General features: G+C 41.1%; 1 long non-coding RNA gene across 1 annotated transcript; it reads right to left on the bottom strand.

Annotated features, from left to right (window-relative positions):
- Positions 1 to 8,270: 8,270 nt before the first annotated feature.
- Positions 8,271 to 12,909, bottom strand: LOC119866840. Its single transcript, XR_005381379.1, has 2 exons — positions 12,821 to 12,909; positions 8,271 to 9,100 (listed from the first exon to the last, which is right to left on the bottom strand). It is a non-coding gene; the product is annotated as an uncharacterized LOC119866840 (long non-coding RNA).
- Between the last annotated feature and the right edge of the window lie 6,064 nt (positions 12,910 to 18,973).

Below are 18,973 nucleotides of genomic sequence, written 5' to 3'. Positions count from 1 at the left end.
TATTAGTGATTTGTATTGCTTCTCTGAATTAATGTCTGCATCCTTTCCTTATTTTTCTGGGGGGATTTTTACTATATTTGTATTGTTTTATTAAAGCTTTAAAAATATTGATATTAAAGCTTTTTGTAAAATGAATTTATTAATCCCATGTGTTTGCTAGATATTTTCCCCAGATTATTGAATATTTTTAAAAAAATATTTTATTTATTCATTCATGAGAGACACACAGAGAGAGAGAGGCAGAGACACAGGCAGAGGGAGAAGCAGGCTCCATGCAGGGAGCCCGATGCAGGACTCGATCCCGGGACTCCAGGATCACGCCCTGGGCCGAAGGCAGGCGCTAAACCGCTGAGCCACCCAGGGATCCCCTATTGAATATTTTTTAATTGAATTTACTAATTTGGAATAATTATAGATTTAAATGTAGTTGTAGAAAACAATGCAGAGAAATTCTGCACACCCTTCATCCAACTTCCCCTTCACCCACCCTTCACCCAGCTTGCAAATTATGGTATAATATCATCATCGAGATATTAACATTGACATTGACAATCTCCAGGACATTTCCATCACAACAAAGACTCCTCGTGTTACCTTTTTTATAGCTACACCTACTTCCCTCCTGCCTTCAATCCCTCCTTAACCCCTGGCAACCAGGATTCTGTTCTGCATTTTTAGAATTTGTCATTTGAGGAATGTTATATGGATGAACTAATACAATATGTAACCCACTTGGGATTGTCTCTTTGCACTCAACCTAATTCTCTGGAGACCCATCTCAGTTGTTGTCTGTATCAATAACTTGCTCCTTCTTATTGCTCAGTAGTGCTCCATGATACAGATGGATCACAGTTTCTCCATTCCCCCCATTCTAGGTCATCTGGGTTGTTTCTAGTTTCTAGCTATTATGAATAAAGTGGCAATAAGCATTCACATATAGGTTTCTATTAGACATAAGTCCTCATTTCCTTGAGATACACGCCTCGGAGTGCATAACTGGATTATATGGTAGTTGCATGGTTGGTTTTCAGAGAAAGTACCAAACTCTTTCCCAGAGAGGCCATACCATTTTACATGCCGACCAGGAATATATAATAACCCAATTCCTCAAACTCAAGACCCAGAGGTCAAGAGTCCCATGATCTACCAACTGAGCCAGCCAAACGCCTTTGTTGTGTCACTATTTTTTATTTTAGAAATTCTGATAGCTGTCAAGCAGTATCTCCTGCTGGATTTAATTTGCTTTCCTCTAATAATTAATGATGTAAGTCATCTTCGCATGTGCTTCTTTGCCATTGCTATATCCTCTGTGGTGAAGTATCTTTTCTAACTGGATTGCTTCTTTCTTTTTTTACTCTTAAATTTTGAGAGTTCTTTATTTATAATGGCTACTAGTCTTTGGTTGCATGTGTGGTTTACAAATATTTTCTCGCAGTCTGTATTTTGTCTTTTCATCCTCTTAACATGGTCTTTTGCAGAGCAGAAGTTTTTAATTTGATGAAGTTCAATTCATTCTTCCACGGATAATGCTTTTGGTATCAAGACTAAGAACTCTGTTTAGCTCTGTATCTGGAAGATTTTTTCTCATGTTTTTTCCTGAGAGCTTCATAGGTTTACATTTTACATTTAAGTCTAAAGTTCTGTGTGTCCAATTGTTCCAGCACCATATTTTCAAAAGTCTATCTTTCCTCCATTGAATTGTTTTCGCAAATTTGTCAAAAACCAATTGGGCACATGTGTGGATTGCTTGATTGATTTCTGGGTATTCCATTCTTTCGCTCTATGTATTTATCCCTCCACCAATACCACACAATCATGATTACTGTAACTAATAAATCTTGAAATTAGGTAGACAGATTCCTCCCACATTATTCTTCTTATTCAAAATGGTTTTAGGTATTCTAGTCCCTTTTGCCTCTCCACATACATTTTATTTTATTTATTTATTTTTTTTCCACATACATTTTAGAAAAACCTGATCTATATTTACAAAAAAATCTTTTTGGGGTATTGATATAAATTGCATTAGTCTTATACCTCAATTTAGAGAAAAGTAGCATCTTTACTGTGTTTCGAGTCTCTCAATCCGTTAATGCCATCTGTCTCTCCATTTAGATATTGTTTCATTTTCTTCTTAGTGTTTTGTGGTTTTTAGCACACCAGTCTTGTATGTGTTTTGTTAGATTTATACTTAAGTATTTCAGGTTTTTAAACCAATTTTAAATGGCACTTTATTTCATTTTATTTATTATTACTTTTTTAAAAAGTATTTATTTATTCATGAGAAACAGAGTGAGAGGCAGAGACACAAGTAGAGAGAGAAGCAGGTTCCCCACAGGGAGCCTGATGTGAGACTTGATCCTGGGACTCCAGGATCATGCCCTGAGCCAAAGGCTGACACTAAACCACTGAGGCACCCAGGCGTCCCTGGTATTTTATTTTTAATTTTAGTGTCTACGTGTTCATTACCAGGATGTAGAAATACAATTGATTTTTCTTATGTCGGACTTGTATCTTGCAATCTTGCTGAACTCACTTATTGGTCATGGGAGATTTTGTTTTGTTTTGTTTTTTGTAGATTCCTCGGAGTTTTCTATCTAGAAAGAAAGTTCTCTGTGCAGATAATCATATCATTTGCAAATAGGAAGTTTCATTTCTTCCTTCTGATCTTTATGCCTTTCATTTCTTTTCTTGACTTAATGCTCTGACTGGAAAGAACTTCCTGCACTATGTTGGAGTAATGACAGTGAACATTCCTGCCTTGTTCCTGAAATTTGGGAGAATGCATCTAGTCTTTCTCCAATATGTATAATGCTACCTGTAGGTTTTTTGTATCAAATCTAGGAAGTTCCTCTCTATTCCCTTTTTCCTAAGAGTCTTTTTTTTTTAATTTATTTATTTATGATAGTCACAGAGAGAGAGAGAGAGAGAGAGAGAGAGGCAGAGACACAGGCAGAGGGAGAAGCAGGCTCCATGCACCGGGAGCCCGACGTGGGATTCGATCCCGGGTCTCCAGGATCGCACCCTGGGCCAAAGACAGGCACCAAACTGCTGCGCCACCCAGGGATCCCTCCTAAGAGTCTTTATCAGGAATGCTAAATTCCATCAAATGCTTTTCCTGCAATGATAGATATGATCATTTTCCCTTTAGACTGTTCATGTGTATTAATTACATTATTGATTTTAAATGTTGAGCCAAACTCACAGGCTGGAAATAAACCCACTTTGCCATACTATATAATTATTTTTATATAATGCCAGATTCTATTTGCTAGTATTTTGTTTAGCATTTTCACATCGTTATTTATGATGGATATCAGGTTCTAGTTTTCTTTTTTTAAATTCAGTTTTGGTTTCAGACTGATACTAGCTTCATAAAATATTCAGTTTTTTATTTATTTTTTATTTTTTTATTTTATTTATTTTTTTAAATTTAGTTTTTAAAAATTCAGTTTTGGTATCAGAGTGATACTAGTTCCATAAAATAAATTGGCAGGGGCTGCCTGGATGACTCAGTTAAGTGGTTAAGTGTTTGACTCCTGATTTCAGTTCAGGTCATGATCTCAGGATTACATGATTGAGCTCCATGTTGGGGGTGGTGTCCATGCTCAGTGAGGAGTCTGCTTGATGATTCTCTCTCTCCCTCTCCTTCCTGCCCCTCTCCCAACTCATGTGCTCTCTCTCTCAAATAAAATAAATAAAATCTCAAAAAAATAAATTGGTAAATATTCTTTCCTATTTTCTTTTTTTGAAAGATTTTATTTGAGAGGAGAGAGAGAGAGAGAGAGAGCGCATGCATGCACAAGCAGGAAGAGAGGTGGAGGTAGAGGAAGAGGGTGAGAAGCAGGCTCCCCACAGAGCAGGGAGCCTGACTTGGGGCTCAATCCCAGGACCCTGAGATGATGACCTGATCCGAAGACAGACGCTTAACCAACTGAGCCACCCAGGTGCCCCTTCCCTCTTATTTTCTAAATAAGACTGTGTAGGACTGGTGTTAATTCTTTAATGTATGAATTCAATTTCCTTGTAGTTATAGGGCTACTCAACTTATCTATTCCACAGTAAGTGAATTGTAGCAGTTTGTGGGTTTTGAGGATTTTTTTTCCATCTAAGCTGTGAAATTTATGTGTGTAGAGTCATTCATAGTATCACCTCAGTTTCTTTTTAATCTTGGCAGGGTCTGTAGAAATGTCCTCACTTTCATTCCTGATATTGGTAATTCACGCGTTCTCTTCTTTTCTTCTTTTCTTTTTTCCGTTTTCCTAATTTTGGCAATTTCATTGATTTTTTTTCAAAGACCAAGTTCTTTGTTTCATTGCATTTTCTCTATTGTTTTTATGCTTCCAATTTCATTGATTTCTCTATTTGTTTTTATTATTTCCTTCTTGCTCTGAGTTTATTTTGCTCTTTTTCTAGGGCCTTGAAGTGAGGGTTTAGATAGCTCATCTGGGATTTTCCCTCTTTTCAAAAGTATGCATTGATGACTAAAATTTCCCTCTTGGTGCTGCTTTATCTGCATTCCACAAATTTAGGTATGTTTCATTTTCATTTGGATTCAGTTCAATATATTTTTTTTTTTAATTTCTCTTGCATGATCTTCATTGACCCATGGATTTTTATAGTAGTGTGTTGTTTAGTTTCTGATTGTCTGAAAATTTCACCAGTAACTTTTAGCTATCTAATTTGATCACATTGTGTTCAAAGAACTAACTCTGAATGCCTTTAATTCTTAGATTTGTTGAGTCTTGTTTTATGGCGTAGTACGTGGCCTATCCTGGTGTATCTCGATATGTGTTCCATGAGTGCTTGAAAAGAACGTCTGCTCTGCTGGTGAGTGGAATGTTCTAAATATGTCAGTGAGGTCCCACTGCTTGTTGTGTTTTTCTCTATCCTTACTGATTTGTTGTCTTATTCTATCAATTGTTGAGAAAAGCCATATTGATATCTTTAACATTAGGGTGAATGTGTCTATTTCTCCACTAGTTCTATCAGGTTTTGCTTCATATGCTTTGCAGCATCATTGTTGGTGAGTACACACTTGGGATTGCTATGCTTTCTTGGTAGATCCCACTATCATTGTGTAATGTCCTTGGTTAAATTCTTAGTTCTGAAGTCCGATTTATCTGATAATAATAATATAGCCCTTCCTGGTTTTTTTTTTTTTTTTTTTTTGATTGGTACTTGCATGGGAGATGTATTTTATTTTATTTTTTATTAAAACTTTTTAAGGATTTATTTATTTATTTTAGAGAGAGAGAACAAGCAAGCAGGGGATGGGGCAGAGGGAAAGGGAGAGAATCTTAAGCAGACTCCCGGCTGAGGGCAGAGCCAGAGTTGGGGCTCAGTCTCATGACCTCAAGATCATGACCTGAGCCAAAGTCAAGTGTCAGATGCTTAACTGACCAAACCACCCAGGGGCCCCTTTTTTATTAATTTTTAAATTTTAATTCCAGTATAGTTAACATATAATATTATAGAAGTTTCAGGTATATAGTATACTGATTCAACAATTCCATACAACACCCAGTGCTCATCCAACAAGTGCACTCCTTAATTCCCGGTATCTATTTCACCCATTCTCCCCACCCACCTCACTGATGGTAATCATCTGTTTTCTATAGTTAAGAGTCTGTTTCTTGGTTTATCTCTTTTTCCCCCTTTGCTCATTTGTGTTGTTTCTTAAATTCCACATACGAGTGAAATCATATGGCATTTATCTTTTTCCACCTGGCTTATTTCACTTAGCATTATTCTCTCTAGTTGCACCCATGTTGTTGCAAATGGCAATATTTCATTTTTTATGGCTGAATAATATTCCATTATATACATATACCCTATCTTCTGTACCCATTCCTTAGTCAATGGACACAGACTGCTTCCATAACTTGGCTATTGTAAACAATGCTGCTATAAGCATGTATCCCTTTGAATTAGTCTGTTTGTATTTTTTGGGCTAAATACCCAGGAGTGTGATTGCTGGACTGTAGTTTCATTTTTAACTTTCTGAGGAACCTCCATATATTTTCCACAGTGACTACACCAGCTTGCACTCCCACCAACAGTACACAAGGGTTCTTATTTCTCCACATCCTCTCCAACAGTTGTTGTTTCTTGTGGTTTTGATTTCAGTCATTCTGACTGAAGGTGTGAGGTGATCGTTCATTGTAGTTTTTGATTTGTGTTTCCCTGATGATCAGGGACATGGAGTGTTTTTTCATGTGTCTGTTGGCCATCTGTGTTTCTTCTTTGGAAAAATGTCTGTTCATGTCTTCTGCCCATTTTTTACATTGGATTATTTGTTTTGGGGGGGTTGAGTTTGTAAGTTCTTTATATAATCTGGATACTAGCCCTTTATCAGAGATGTCGTTTGTAAATATCTTCTCCCATTAAGTAGGTTGTCTTTTCATTTTGTTGACTGCTTCTTCCACTGTGCAGAAGCTTTTTATTTTGATGTAGTTCTGGTAGTTCATTTTTGCTTTTGTTTCCCTTGCCACATGAGGCATACATAGAAAAAAGTTTCTGGAGCCAATGTCAATGTCAGGGAAATTACTGCCTGTGTTCTTTTCTAGGATTTTTATGGTTTCAGGTCTCACATTTAGGTCCTTAATCCATTTTGAATTTATCTTTGTATATGGTGTAAGCCAGTGGTCCAGTTCCATTCTTTTGCATGTAGCCATTGCATGAGAGCTATATTTTCTAAAGAGCTTCTTTCAAATGGGGAATGGGTGATAAGAATTCTAATTAAATACTTGTAAAAAATATATATATGTAGTGAACTCTTAGTTATCCATAATAAAAAGAATCTTAAAGTGCAAAGACCAAGTGGCATTGCTGACTTCACTTACTTTACTCCCTATATGCCTTCTTATGGGTGAACAAATTAATAAAAAAAAATAGAAATGAATTGTAGTAACTTTAATATCCCCAATTCAAAGCTGGTTTATACCAACCCTTGCAGAACTTATGCCAAAGAGCAGAACCGTTGTCAGGACTCTTCTAATTTCTCTTTTTGGGAATAATTCTCCCCTGCCCCGAGAATTTTGCTGAATTCCCCCAGGCCTCACAGGAACAGACCATCTTAAATAAATAGAATTTTAATCTTATTTCCAAATGAGATTATACACATAACCACAGAAACACACCAACAATATCAAAAGAAGATGTTTATCCAGCGCCTTTAAACCTGTGGCCCATCACTGGACCACACTGCTGATCTTGTGCTATGAGTTAGTGTTTTTATGAATTCTGAAATTATCTTCCAATTAGCAGAAATACAGTACATTGTGTCATTTTTGTTTTTTAATTAGTCAAAGGACTGACTTAAAAATGTGTATATTTCAAATACGCCATAATTTTGTGGCCCCATCTGGGTGTTTCTTCATTTTATAACCTCACCAAGAATTCTAAAATGTGGCATTCCCTGAGGTCTCTTCTGATGGCTTAGGGAATTTACAGCGAGTCCTGAGTCCTCTGACTACAGTACACCCTGATCTAGGAATACTAGAATTGCATTAGCTGATTATTTAGGCCTTTATGTGGAAAGAAACAGAACCCAGGTATTTTCCCCTCGAGCTGGAATAGCATGTGGAAAAATCAACATTAGAAGGATGGCTGTTTTTTACCCAGGCCTCTGTAGCATCAGAATGGGGTGCTGGGCTTAAAATTCGCTTTAAAGCTGATGCCACAACAGTGGACTACAAATACAAGGCAATCCAAGCCCCCATCCTTCAAGGTAGGATTTCTGGGGGAACCTAGATACTCAAGAGATTCAGATTCTCTGAATTATGATGGGGGAAAATGTCAGGTGGGTCAATGGCTCTATAAATTGAACATTACAGAGAATTAAAAACTTTAAGAAATCAATACACAACACAACTGGTGTTCACGCTACTCCACTCTTCACACCCCAGGACAACAGCCATTAAAGAGAGGGGTGGGAGGCACCTGGGTGGCTCAGTGGTTGAGCATCTGCCTTTGGCTCAAGTCGTGACCCTGGGGTCCTGGGATCGAGTCCCACATTGGGCTCCCTGCAGGAAGCCTGCTTCTCCCTCTGCGTATGTCTCTGCCTGTCTCTTTGTGTCTCTCATGAATAAATAAATAAATAAAATCTTAAAAAAAAAGAGAGAGAGAGAGCGGTGGAACTGTGCGTGGGTTTTACACTACCATCCTCGTAGTGGCATGGCTTGACAGAGCTACATATGCAGTGTGTTGATGAGACACAAGCCTTGGAATCATGGTATATGTGATCATGATTGATGGAGGGTTTCATCTCTTTTCCATTGCTATTTTAATAACAATAAAGCAAAAACCTTCTGAGGCTTAAAAGATAGATATTAAAAGAGCAGATGGATACAGAAATCTTATTGATACTTACGACCACCACTGGTTTATTAATTTAAAGTTAAAATTGTCATTGTGCTTGGTTCAAACAGGTCATACACTGACAGGAGACAAAAATCAAATAAGAAAAAGGTATACAATAGGAAGTTTTGTTTCCCAGCCCCTTCCCAGTTACTCAGCTCCCACCTACTACCCTAATGATACACTTGTAATTGCTTCTTTTATTCCTTCTAAGATGCCATTTTGCAAATACGAATATATCATAACCCTCTCTTTTTATACCAAGGGCAGCATAAAGAGTATTACGAGCATGACCTCTGTAGCCAAATCCCAGTTCTTCCACCTGTTAGCTGTGTGGCTTCAAGCAAGTTTCATAACCTCTCAGTGCCTCAGTTTCCTCTTCTGTATAATGAAGACAATACTAGCAACTGTCTCATATGGTGATTGAGGATTAGATGAGCACATACAGGTAGGAAGCATTTAGGGCAGGGCCTGGCACACAGGGAGTCCTCTACATGAGGCACGTGGTGCTGTCATCACAGAGAGGTACGGTGTCAGGATTCTAAGGGCATGGGCTCCGGAGTGAGACTGCCCAAGGTCAAATCCCATTTCCTTACCTGTAAAATGTAGAAAAGAATAGTACTTATCCTCCCAGGTATGTCGTGAGATTGAAACGAACGGTGCCTTGGGCTTGGTAAGCGCTATTGTATTTCATCAGATCCAAGATGCCACAGACTGTAAGACATCATTATTTCATGGGCTAGGAAAAAGAAACCATTCCAATTAAATTATGACATGTCTCTGACTATCACACATCCTTATTTCAAAAATGTAACAGAGTGGGGAAAAAATGCACATCTCAGAATTGACGAAACGTGGGATCCAAGTGTTATCTATTATACTCTTATTTTCACCTAAAAATACATCTGGGATATTGTTCTGTATTGATACAAAACAGCTCAAAACAGCTTCTCTCTCTCTAAAGAAAAAAAAAAAAGGCTGTATAGTAATCCACTGTGTGGATGAGCCATCAATTATTTAACCAGTCTCCTATTAGCTTCCTGCCTATTGCTGTTACAGACAATACCTCAATGAATAACCTTGTAGACACATCCTTTGGCAAGTCTGTTAGTCTATCTGTAGCATCAGTTCCCAGAATCAGCACTGCTGGATTAAAGAGTACAGGTATTTGAAATTTTGGCAGGTGTTCTAAACTCAAGTTTACATTTCCAGGCCACTTCAAACCGGAATCATACTAAAGAAATCATGGATCAGGAATGTTTGAGGGGCACCAGGGTGGTTCAATGATTGAGCGTCTGCCTTTGGCTCAGGTCGAGATCCCGGGGTCCCGGGATCGAGTCCCACATCAGGCTCCCTGCATGGAGCCTGCTTCTCCCTCTGCCTGTGTCTCTGCCTCTCTCTGTGTGTGTCTCTCATGAATAAATAAATAAAATCTTTAAAAACAAACAAACAAACAAACAAACAAACAAACAAACGGAATGTTTGAGAAGGTTGGGCCTGAAATCTGAGTCGGAGAACAGAATTAGAAAAGTCTCAGCACAGAGGTGAGGGAGAAGTGACATTCCTGTACCTGACTGGTGGCCGGGTAAATTAATCAGACTTCTCGAAAGGCATTTGGGCAAATCTCTTAAATTCTACTTCAGAACGCTAGCCCAGAAATAGTAGCCCAGGCTACAGAAATGCTAGCCCAGGCTACAAAGGCGTAGATGATACTCAGCAAGCACTTGGCATGTGGCAAATGCCCTGCAAAGTGCTTTACAGATACGAACCCGTCTGATGGGCGTAGCACTACGAGGTAGGGGCAGCTGTCCCAGGGTTACAGACACAGGGACTTGACACACTGGGTGGGTAATGCTAGCAGCAGAGTCCCCAGCAGCCTGGTACAAGTCTTGTGCTCTTAAGCCTGATACAAATACGCTTTTTCTTTTTTTAAAGATTTTATTTATCCATTCGTGAGAGACACAGAGAGAGGCAGAGACACAGGCAGAGGGCGAAGCAGGTTTCTTGCAGGGAGCCCCATGCGGGACTTGATCCCAGGACCCCGGGATCACGACCTGAGCCAAGGGCAGACGCTCATCCACTGAGCCACCCAGGTGCCCCAAATACACTATTTTGAAGTAGTGGGAAAATATTTGAGAAGCCCAGAGTTCCCAGAGCAGTTAGTTTATATAGTTATAAACCCACACTGTGGGAGGCAGTGTGACCATGATAATGAATGAGGTAAATCTTTATATAACAACCTCAGTGTACGTCCATAACATATTGTCTTGTTAAAAACAATTAGAAGCAAGGGTGCTGGGCAGTGTGCACAGCCGGAGTAAGTTTCCATATATGTGAGTATGCCATGTACCAAGCAGATGACAGATGGATAGACAGATAGATATTAAAAGGTCTGGAAGGATGATTAAATAGTTAAGGATATTCACTCTAAACACCCCTGGGTGTGGGAGAGCAGATGGGAATGGGGACTTTGCTTCATACACTTCCAAATTATTTGAATCTTTTTTCAGGATGTGTGTGTTCCTATACCAAGCTTGTTATTGGTGTAGAGAGGCATTTAATTTTCAGATTCCTGGCATTTGACTTCATCCCTACACCGGCTTCATCAGAAACACCCAAAGTGACTGGATGTTAAAGCACACGTGGCCCCCGTGAGCAAAAATAAAAAAGAACCAACCAGGATTCAGGGATAAATAGCCCTGAGTGGCACTACCGTATTACCTGGGCGGTACTTCAACACAATTGCCTACTAAAGTCACTTACCAAATAAGAATGTTCTTTAAATGATTAAAATATAGGTTAAATATCATTTCACTTCGTTTTTTAGCACTTTTTAAAAAAAAGATTTTATTTATTTATTCATGAGAGACAGAGAGAGAGGGGCAGAGACACAGGCAGAGGGAGAAGCAGGCTCCCTGCAAGGAGCCCGATGCGGAACTCGAATCCAGGACCCTGGGGTCACAACCTGAGCCAAAGGCAGATACTCAACAGCTGAGCCCCCCAGGCGTCCCCCCTCTTTAGCACTTTTAGAACTCTTTCCCCCATTTCTAAGTTTTTACTCTCTGGAATCTTCCCAAGCTGATCTGAAGCTCTCTGTAAACACTTACAAATTAAAGGAAAATTAGATTATTTTTCATCAGGATGTGCAAAGGTGTGTCTATGAGCGATCCTTTTTAAAGGGAATCCCTTTTCTGAAAGGTGCGGTCCAGGCCTTGGTGGTGGAGTAGGCCTGGGGGCAGGCTGGCCGGGGGTGTCACTGCGGATGTCAGGAGGGCAAGAGGGAGGCAGTCCGGGTCCAGCAGCTCAGCGAGTGCAGGAGCCCTGCCTCGCCCCTGGGCACCTCTCTGAGGCTGGGAAGAGAGATGGGCTCTCGAGCTTTCCAGGGAGGGGGAGAGCCATGGGAAAATGACAGTTTGAGTTTTGGAGAGAGAGCACTTGGAAGGGTGGAAGGGAATTTTTTTTTTTTTTGGAAGGGAATTTTTTAAGGAATCAGCTCTGTACCCAGAAAGCTGAGAAAGAAAGTAAAGTTTCATCTTCTCATAAGGAAGTTTGCTCTGATGTCTCAGCAGGAGGCATGTTTCAGGACCTCCGACCCTCCAGCCTTGTAAGTCAGCTGCTGGCTCTGGATGGAGCGCCCAGCAGGGGATCCTAATTTTGCAAGCTTCTTCTCCTTTCTGTCATGCTTTCCATACTTCTTGGGGCATGCAGCCTGCCTTCTTTCCTTTGCCTGAGTCTTCTCTCTCTCTCTCTCTCTCATCCTTCTGAGTTTTTCTGGAGTATTTGAAAAAAAATTTTTTTAGGAGTAAAAGATTTTACCTTCGCCTTTCCTTGTTGATCTTTTTTTTAAAATTTATTTTTATTTTTATTTTCCTGTTGATCTTAAAAATGTGATGTTGCCTGTATCTTGGGGACCCTGTTTTACTGCCCTAAAACTCACTCTATCCTCTCTTGTAGGTGCCTGGAAGGGGTTCCTTGAACTGGAGTTATGGTTTATGGGTCCTAAACACATCCAGAAGCCGGATGAATCTGCAGTCTCTGGCCGTGCTCGGGATCCCAAAGCTGGAAGTCATACCCAGGGCTTTGCGGCAAAAGTGGACAGAGTTTTTCATCTTCTTTGAGATCTTTTCCATCGTGGTTCATCTTCACTGGTACACATTTGTTACTGGCCCCTTGGTGTTTGTGCTTCTTTTTCCTTTTTCCTCTCCTTTTCTTTATTTCCCTTACTTAACTAAAACAGTGTCTGTTCACAGAAGTACGTAAAATGTCTGTTCTTCCCTTAGGATGAAAGTGGGTAGTATGGAGCCTGGAAGAAGCCTGCTTGCTGGTCCTGTGTCATCCCATTCATGTACATGCTGATGGAGTGCCCCCCCCCAGCTCACCACCTCTCCAGGGGGTGGTACATCCGCCCCATCTTCTCCCTCCACAGCCCCTGCACCTCCTGCCAAGTTTTGCCTCTTACCCTGAGCCCTTTGCTTTGGCAGATCCCTACGCAAGGTCTCAGCAATGATGTTGGCCTCCTGCGCTTTCGACTGAAACTAAAACACCACTTCCTGGATTGCACCTTTCTGTGAAATATGTGACTTCCCGGATTACATCACTTCCTGGGGTCTAGCATCTCACTGGGCCCCGGGACCAACAACTTCCCTATTTGGTTTTGTCCTTGTCACCGACATTTGGTCAATGGTCAGGATGCTAAGTGTTCTTATCAGAAACAAAGAAACAAACTAAGGGACGTAAGGAAACTTAGGGAGGCGATGGATAGATCCGTTACCTTGTTTGTGATGCAGTGCGAGTGTTTACACATGTGTGCAAACTCATGAAATTGTACCTGTTAAATATGTGTAATTCTTTGATATCGATGATGCCTCGATAGAGCTGTTTTATTTATTTACTTATTTATTTTTTTGATAGAGCTGTTTTAAAATAAATAAAACCCCAGCGTGGTAAAAGATGCAAGCAAACTTGGCCAACCTTTGCCCTAGAGAGACAGATGCAAGTGGCTTTATTTATTTGTCAGGATAGCATTCTTTCTCCTTTCATTTTTTGCATTTCTCCACCACCTTGTCTTTTTTGGATATAGCATGTGTGTGCATACACACTCTGGGCCAAATAAACAATCCCTATATTTTGTCAGTGCTTTTTTATCACCCTAAAAAAATGTGTTTTACTGTCTCCTAGTTCAGTGCTCTGTCCTGTCCTACACACCACAGTTGTCCCCTGGGATGGAGGAAGGAGCCATGGTTTGTCCTGATGTATCAGACCAGCTGCCGAAGCTTATCCACTTGTCATTCAGGACCTAGCCTACCTCTTTCCTGACATCTCAAGCTATACTGCTTTCTTTTTTGTTTTCTTCTAAATTCCTACAACATCCATTCGTTCATTCATTTTAACCCAATATACTCAACTACCTACGACACACGAGGCAGAATGGCCAGTGCCGGATATGATGGGGAGCAAGAGAGATATGGCCCACCTGTCTGTGAGTTACAGAGCTACCTTTGCTCTAGGAGAAGACAAGCATGTAAGTCATTGTTAGGAAGGGGAAGTCAAAGACGCTATGAAGGAGCAGGGTGTAGGTGCTAACACATGCTAGTGACGGGAAGGACCTCTCCTGGGAGGTGGCATCAAAGCAAGGCATGAAGGATGAAAAGAGATTAGCTCTGGCTAGGAGTCTCGGTAGGAGTGATGCAAGGAAAAGGGATGACTTGTACAAAAGCCAGGAGGCAGAGGGCCTGGAAACATAGTTCAGGACACTGGGAAAGCAAAAGAAAACAATTATCTCTGGGATGTTTTCTGACACCAACCAATTCTCCAACACTAACTGAGTGTTCAATTTGATTCTGAAACTAACTACTCAGAGTTAGCACTAACCCCACAGCTAAAGGCCCCAATTCAGATGCCACTTACCAAGTCTCAGATCACCCACACTTCTGACTAGCTGTGAATTGGGGGTTCCCACGACCTTGGGTCCAATAATTTGCTAGATCAGTACACAGAACTCAGGAAGGTTCCTTACTTACATTTGATAGTTTATTATAAAGGAGACAAATCAACAGCCAGATGAGGAGATACATAGGGAGACATCAGAAAGATGTCCCAAGCACAGGAACTTCTGTCTAAATGAACTTGAGGTCCACCACTCTCCCAATACCTATGTTCATCCAACACCACATCTCTCTTGTCCAAGTTTTTTGTTTTTTTTTTTTTTTTTTTTTTTATCTATTCATGAGAGACACACAGAGAGAGGCAGAGACACAGGCAGAGGCAGAAGCAGGCTCCATGCAGGGAGCCCGATGTGGGACTCGATCCTGGGACTACGGGATCACGCCCTGAGCTAAAGGCAGATGTTCAACCGCTGAGCCACCCAAGTGTCCCATTGTCAAGGTTTTTATAGACTTTAACCTCTAGCCTCCCAGGAGGTTGTGGGTGGGGCTGGAGGTCCTGACCTTCTCATCCCTGGTCTCTCTGCTGACCAGCCCCATCCTGAGGCAATCTAGGGCGGCCCCACCCTAGATCACTTCATTAGCATAAACGCAGGTGCAACAGGAAGGGACTTCTTATGAATAACAAAAGACACTCCTCTCACTCAGGAAATCCCAAATGTTTTAGGAGCTTTGTTCCTGGAAAAGAGACAAAGACCAGATTTTTTTTTTTTTTTTTTTTTTTTTTTTGTTATACAGCAGTCTGTAAGGAGCAGAGGCTTTCAGGCAACTGCTGGCAAGGGATAGAGACTGATTTGTAGATGAAGCCGAAGAGTTCTACTTGAGCTTAGCGCCATGGGGAGCCACTAAAGGTTCAAGAAGGGGAGTGAAGGGGTAATATTTGTATGTTACAAAAGTCATCCTGTTTGGAGACCTGATTAGAAAAATAAGCCTGGATGACTCAGTTGGTTAAGTGTCATCAGACTCTTGATTTTTGCCTCAGGTCATGATCTCAGGGTTGTGAGATCGAGTCTGCACTGGGCTCTGTGCTGAGTGTGGAGCCTGCTTAATATTCTCCCTCTCTCTCTCTACCCTTCCCTGCCCCTTTGCTTGTTCTCTCTCTAAAAAATAAATAAATAAATAAATAAATAAGGGGAAAAAGTAAGGCTGAAGTCAGAGAGACTAGTGAGGAAGCTGTTATGGTAATCTTGGTGGAGACAATGCAATGATGGCCTTGGGAGGTCATGAAGGTGGAAGGAGTGGGTGGGGTCGTGAGAAGGTTGAGCTGGCCCTACTTTGATTTTGGATGCATGGTGACCTCTACCATTCTTCTAGCAACTGTGTTCTTCCTTACAACTTTTTCTTTTTTTAGTTTTGGTTTTTTTAAAAAAGATTTTATTTTTTTTTTAAAGTAATCTCTACACTTGACATGGGGCTCAAACTCACAACCCTGAGATCGAGAGTCACATGCTCTACCTACTGAGCCAGCCAATCACCCCTACAACATTTACTTTTATATTTATTCCTATTTCATTTATGCTGTTATTTGACTTTTCATGCATTTATATTTTTTCAATCCAACATTCCTTAAGGTCTGAAATTTTTTCTCATACCTAATCCAGTTTTATTTTTTTGATTCTTTGGGTCTCAATTTCCTCATTTTTAAAAAAGTTTTGATTTATTCATGAAAGGTAGAGAGAGAAGCAGAGACACAGGCAGAGGGAGAAGCAGGCTCCCTGCAAGGGAGCCCGATGGAACTCAGTCCCTGAACCCCAGGATCACGCCTGAGCCAATGGCAGACGCTCAACCACTGAGCCACCCAGGCACCCCAATTTCCTCGTTGTTAACATGAAATTGGTAATTCATATCTTTCTGGCTTCATAGGGTTATTTGGAAGACCTGGTATTCAGTGAGCTAAGGTGGTGAAGAATCTTAGATAGCATGTGGAGGCAGTAGATTATTATCAAAAAAGAATCACTTACCTGCATTGGATTAATACTACCCAGCACATATATTGTTCAGAAAAAAATATAAAAGCTGCCGTACTCTCTTGTGTGGTTGAATCTTAAATTATGACTGAAGTTCAATCGATACTAGCCAAATAATACTGACTTCAGCCGGAGAGGAGCCTGGAAAAATGGTTCTTGTGATAAGAATCAGATAGTTGATGGTTTCAGCTACCTACTGGGGTTATCCTAACACCTCCATTCTCCATGTGATTGCTCTGAAGTCTACCTCACAAGGTAGGGAAAAACCAGGCCTTCTCCAAGATTGCTGATAATTCCTTGGATTTAGATTTCACAGTGTCACCTCTGACTCTAAGTGTCTTTCTTCGGCGGCCTGCATGGCTCTGCAGTTTAGTGCCGCCTTCAGCCCAGGGCATGATCCTGGAGACCCGGGATCGAGTCCCACGTCAGGCTCCCTGCGTGGGGCCTGCTTCTCCCTCTGCCTGTGTCTCTGCCTCTCTATCTGTGTCTCTCATGGATAAATAAACAAAATCTTAAAAAAAAAAAAAAAGTCATCCCAAAATGCCTGGGTTGAGCATCCAAAATGCATCCAAAATGCTCAGTGGTTGAGCATTTGCCTTTGGCTCAGGTCGTGATCCCAGGGTCCTGGAAGCATTGGGTTCTCAGCATGGAGCCTGCTTCTCCTCTGCTTGTGTTTCTGCCTCTCTCTCTGTGTGTCTCTCATGTATGAATTAATAAATTAAAAAAAAAAACTAAATTATAAAAAAAAAGTTATTTGCTGAATTGTGGCCACACCTTTATCTCTATCCCAGAATGGCCCCAAAAGTTGAACACAACCCCTTCTCTTACACACCCCCTAACCTTGCTCCCATGAGATAGCTCTGTGAATAGACATCCATTGGTGATTTGAAGATTACATTGGAGAGAGGGTTGAATCGCAGCCAGAGATCTCTCTTAAAAAGCAAACAAATAATATAATAACTGAAACTTATATAAATATAAATATATATAATAACAAATAATAATAATATAATATTTTAAATATATATATCACACTGAGCATCTGATGGCTCAGTCCGTTAAGCATTTGATTCATAGTTTCTTTTTTGTTTGTTTGTTTGTTTTTAAAGGTGGGGGTATCTTTATTGCACTGTAGCAATGTCAGGTTGAGCGGGTGCCACCTGAAAAGCTCCCATTTTCAAAGAAAATACTGAGGTCACTGGGAACTTGGCCTTGCTCTTCAAACCCACCAAAGGAGGTGTATACACCCTTTAGTCGGTGCTCCAGGCTGATGGCCCAGGTAAGGACCTCCTAACTCCTGTCAAGAACAGAGAATTGTCCAATGGCATCTGGTTCATGCTCCATACCCACAGACATCTTATGGCCAGGCTCCTGAAGTGAGTGACCAAGGTAGGGACAATGGTCACCAGCCTTCCAGGGGGCTCCCTTCACTTCCCAAGGCCACAAAGAGCTTCTTGCACAGCTCCCCAGGCACTGCTTGCTCCTGAGCTCCAGGACCCCCAGGGTCTTGGTCAGGGGCCTCCCGCTTGCACTTGTGCCAGGAGGGGCTCTCTTTACCCAGCTGACCCTCAGGGAGGCCGCGGCTCTGCAAACAGATGATGGCCGTAGCCTGCTCCGCCAACCTCTTAGACTTGTCCCACAAGGTAGACTGGTACTTTTGCTCAGCAATGATTCTTAGTTTCAGTTCAGGTCATGATCTCCGGGTTCTGGGATCCAGCCCTGAGTTGGGCTCCGAACTCAGCACAGAGTCTACTTGAGATTCTCTTTCCCTCTGCCCCTTCCATTTGTACTGTCTCTCTCTTTCTAAAATATATAAATAAATCATTTATTTATTTATTTATTTATTTATTTATTTATTTATTTATTTATTTATTTATTTATTTGTTTTAGAGGCCAGAGGGGAAAGGGAGGGACAGAGGGAGAAAAATAATAAAAGAATCTTGAATCTTCAGCAGGCTCCACACCAGTGTGTGAAGCTTGATTTCATGACACTGAAATCACGATCTGAGCTGGAATTAAGTGTCAGATGCTTAACTGACTGAGCCACCCAGAGATCTCTTTTTATTTATTTATTTATTTATTTATTTATTTATTTATTTATTATTTTTTCTTTATTTATTTATGATAGTCACACAGAGAGAGAGAGAGAGGCAGAGACACAGGCAGAGGGAGAAGTAGGCTCCATGCACCGGGAGCCCGACGTGGGATTCGATCCCGGGACTCCAGGATCTCACCCTGGGCCAAAGGCAGGCGCCAAACCACTGCGCCACCCAGGGATCCCGAGATCTCTTTTTAAGAAACGTCCACAGAGTGGCTTGGTTGGTTGAGTGTCCAACTTGACTTTAGCTCAGGTTATGATCTCAAGGTCCTGGGATCGAGCTCCATATCGGGCTCCACGCTCAGCTGGGAATCTGCTTGAGGATTCTCTCTCTCTCCCTCTCCTTTTCCCCATCCCTTGTTCATGCACACAAGCTCACTCACGCTCTCTCTCTCCCAAAAATAGATAAATCTTTAAAAAAAACGCAGCTTCCCCAAGTTTTAACTTTTTGTCTTTGACCATTTTGCTTAGTTTTCCTTTTTTTCTCTTTGTTCTTCCTCAACCTCAAATTCTTGTTCCCGTCTTAGGCAGAGTTCTTTGTCTCTTTGTCTTTTCCCTCCCCACCCATGTCCTTAGGGCCTCACCTTCCACCTCCCCCCCTCCCC

This window comes from Canis lupus, chromosome 30 (assembly GCF_011100685.1).
Source record: "Canis lupus familiaris isolate Mischka breed German Shepherd chromosome 30, alternate assembly UU_Cfam_GSD_1.0, whole genome shotgun sequence".
Classification (NCBI taxonomy): domain Eukaryota; kingdom Metazoa; phylum Chordata; class Mammalia; order Carnivora; family Canidae; genus Canis; species Canis lupus.
The sequence above is the reverse complement of the archived record's forward strand: the minus strand, read 5'-3'. Positions and strand labels throughout refer to the sequence as shown.